Source organism: Notothenia coriiceps, unplaced genomic scaffold, assembly GCF_000735185.1.
Source record: "Notothenia coriiceps isolate Sejong01 unplaced genomic scaffold, NC01 NC01_scaffold00036395, whole genome shotgun sequence".
In the NCBI taxonomy this organism is placed as follows: Eukaryota; Metazoa; Chordata; class Actinopteri; order Perciformes; family Nototheniidae; genus Notothenia; species Notothenia coriiceps.
In genome coordinates this window covers 496,779-500,760 of record NW_011369096.1, presented here as the reverse complement: position 1 = coordinate 500,760, position 3,982 = coordinate 496,779, and positions in this window count along the sequence as shown.

Genomic DNA, 3,982 nt, shown 5'->3' with positions numbered 1-3,982 from the left:
AACTCCTGAATTAAGTGACAGGGAGGCCAAGGGAGGAGGGATCATGTTTATTTTAACGGAGCTGGATTTTTTTTTTATGAATGACTCGCGATCTACCAGCATTGCCCCCGCGGTCGACCGGTCGACCGCAGTCGACGTACTGGGCACCTCTGCTCTACTGCAACATGTCTCCATGCTTTTGGTTGATTGGTCAACCACTTACAGATGTCCCGCCCCTTAGCCTATCACATACAATGTGTTTTTTTTAGCCTTCGTAGACCATTTACATGCACACAAACCGATATAACACACTGCAGGAAAAGTAACCCCCCCAAAAAGCATAATAGGGCTTGTTTGAGTAAAATAAACAAATCTAACAATTGTTAGAATACTCAGGTAAGGCACAAGTACCTCCAACGTATACTTAAGTATGAGTACATACATTCCATCCTTGCATTTGAATGTTATAAGTTGTCAATGTAGAGATATTTAAGTTACTTTTCAAGATCCTGGGTTGATTAGTTTTACAATACTGCATCATATCATACAAGCATATTTGTGTTTTATAAGTTTTGCTACTTGACTTAAACCCTAACTAAAATCTGAGAGATGTTTTTTGTTGAATCTAGTACTCACACTCACACATTTTGCTACTTAAGGATGCATTAAAAACATGAACTTGAGGAGGCTTCTTCTTTATCTTTAAGACTGTTTCAGTGTTTCAACCCCAGCTGTTCTTTGTCAGAAAGGTATGTCTGCTGTTGATCATGAACTTCAACCACTTCTACCCCCCCACCCTCCACTTCTAAGAACTAGCCAGACAGCTGAGTGTCGACGGGTTTATCGGTCAAACGGCTTCTTTCCATCTGCCAGACCTCGTTTACATCCACCTGGACATCCACACAGTAAGAGGTGGGGTGGGGGGGGGGGTAAACTGCGTGCCTTTCATCCACATGTTTTGAAGATCTGGACGGGAACAGGCTCCAAGAGGAGGTCACGTGAAATTCCCAGAATTGTTTTTCCCAAACTCTGAGGAGAGGAGGGGATCGTGAGGACACTCAAGACAAAACAGAAACTTAGAAAGAGAGGAGAGGAGTTTAGACTGAAGGACAGAGGGGGGAGAAGATCTTCTACTTGAGTAAAAGTAGAAGTACTCAGATCTTGTACTTGAGTAAAAGTAGAAGTACTCAGATCTTGTACTTGAATTAAAGTAGAAGTACTCAGATCGTGTACTTGAGTAAAAGTAGAAGTACTCAGATCTTGTNTTTTTGGCCCTCCGGCCCACACACAGCACCGGCCCACCGGGGAAACTCCCGGTATTCCCAATGGCCAGTCCGCCCGTGACTGACACACACATGACAGCGTGAGATGATATGTACAGTTTATGGTATGTTTACTCAAATAACTGCATAATCCAATCCAAAGAAAAAACTGATCACAGGTATAAGAAGAAAAAAAAAGATTCCATTCACCTGCTTCAGTCTTGGTATAATAACAGTTAGCTCACTGTCACATTGTTGTGGCTTACCAGAACACTACACCAAAGGATGGAGACGTAGCCTACTCAGATCTTGTTATTGGGTAAAAGTTGTGGTACCAGAGTGTAGGAATACTCTGTTAGAAGAAAAAGTCCTGCATTCAAAAGTATTAGCATCTAAATATACTTAAAGTACCAAAAGTAACTAAAGATAGTAAATAAATCTAGTGGATTAAAAGTTAATGTTTGACCTCTGAATTGATGTGAGGTAGAAGTACTCAGTACAAGTACAAGTCTCTCAAAATTGTACTTAGGTACAGTACTTGAGTAAATGTACATAGTGACTTTACACCACTGCAGTTAATTTGTATCAGTGACACCTGTGTCAGGATTGGAGGCAGAGAGGGTGGACCCAAAAGCAGGAAGTACCTTTGATTGCAGGAACTCTCCCATGGATGAAAATCAAAGATCTGACCAACACCAAAAGAAAACTAGAACTGAAATACATGCAGAACTCATCAAGAACAAGAAACAGCTGGGCAGCGCAGGAAATCAAACAGGAGGGAAAACACAGAGACAGGAAGTAAAACAGAGGGGGTGAACACTTTTCAAAACAAAACCGAAAACACAGACAGATCGTGACAACCTATGCTTTTGAATTAAAACAACTAAAGGCCTCATACATACATTTATATAGGACAAAAACCCATGAAATGGGATTTCTTCAAATTTGATCTGTATCTGGATCACTTGATATGCATCCAAACGCGATGACGTCAAATCTAGAATGACGCAAGTGGTCAGCACAATCCATGCTGCTACTAGCCGAGTGCTATTGTGGACAGCATTGAGGCCAACAACCGTCTGGGACGGATGCCAAAATTTACAGTGAAAGCCCTGCGACTTTACAGCGCCATTGTTTGAAAAGGACAAGATACGCTCTAATATAATAAGACCAAAAAAAGAGATCTATACATTAATCCAAAGCTGAAAATCGACCTGAATAGTTGCACTGTTTATATACTTAGGCTATGTTTGAGAAATATTTGTTCAAAACTACTGTGTTTAGCTTTGACTTTTTCAAGTTGGTTTCAAGGTAATTAGTAGTTCTACTGCATGTGTCCGTTGTGTGTGTCTGCAGAGGGAGCTGTGTGAAGTATAATAAGTTGCCTCAGGTGATGTTATTTGAGACGGGTTTGCTTTTAAGCCTACAAATTTAAAAATGAAAAAAAAACCTGTTGAGTCTCTACCAGATCTTTTGCAGACACTTCCTCATCTTTGTCTAGAGCCTTGAGCATAAAATCAGCCACTAGCACTGGAATCTTTGACCAAACTGTTTGTAGCCTATTAGCATTGTGGGTAAGTAGGCAAGGCAAGGCAATTTTATTTATACAGCACTTTTCAGCGCGTGGCAATTCAAAATGCTTTACAGATTAAAAGCAAAATACATTTAAGAACAAATACAGCATAAATACATTATTAAAAAAAGGCATTTAAAAACAGGCATAATAAGCAAAGGTAATGAAATAAAATAAATAAATAAACACAGCAGTTACTGAGAATACATGACTAAAAAGACACACTGTAGTGTGAGTGTGGGCAGCTCAATTAAAAGCAGCGGCAAATAGGTGCGTTTTTAGTCGGGATTTAAAAATAGGAAGTGTTTCGTTGGACGTGCACGATTTAGGCAGTTTGTTCCAAATTGTTGGGGCATAATAACTAAAAGCTGCTTTTCCATGTTTAGTGGTTATTCTCGGAACAGAGAGCAGACCCGACCCAGAAGACCTGAGACTCCTGGATGCTTCATAGTGAAGGAGTAGGTCGTCTATAGGCTATACCTCGGTCCTAAGCCATTTAGTGATTTAAAATTAGCAGTAGTATTTTAAAATCAATTATTTGGCAGACTGGAAGCCAGTGGATCTCAGAACCGGAGTGATGTGATCCACTTTTCTAGTGTCAGTGAGTACTCGAGCAGCAGCGTTCTGAATCAGCTGCAGCTTTCTGATAGATTTTTTAGTGAGCCCTGTGAATACACTATTGCAGTAGTCAAGTCTACTGAAAATAAAAACATGGACAAGTTTTTCTAAATCCTGTTGCGACATTAGTTTTTTAGTCCTTGATATATTCTTCAGGTGGTAGTATGCAGATCTAATAACTGTTGTAATGTGACTGTTAAAATGCAGGTCTGAGTCCATCACTACACCCAGATGTATTGCTTTGTGAGTTACTTTGTAGTCTGCCGACTGAAGCTCTGTGATTACTGACTCTTGTTATTATTATTAACTATAAGTCTTCCCGCCTTATAATTAGGGGCCGGAATTGTAAGAGCCATTTAGGCACCTTATTTTATGGTAATGAATTTTGTTTTTGTGAGCCAATTGAATATTCTTTAATTTACCTTAAATGAGCTGAAATACTGTGAAATATTATTATACTGTTTTGTAATGTGTTATCTTGCTTATGCACAGCTCTAGTTTATGTTTTGTTATTTATAGAAAGCAATCTTAGGGGCGTGCTCGGGTATAA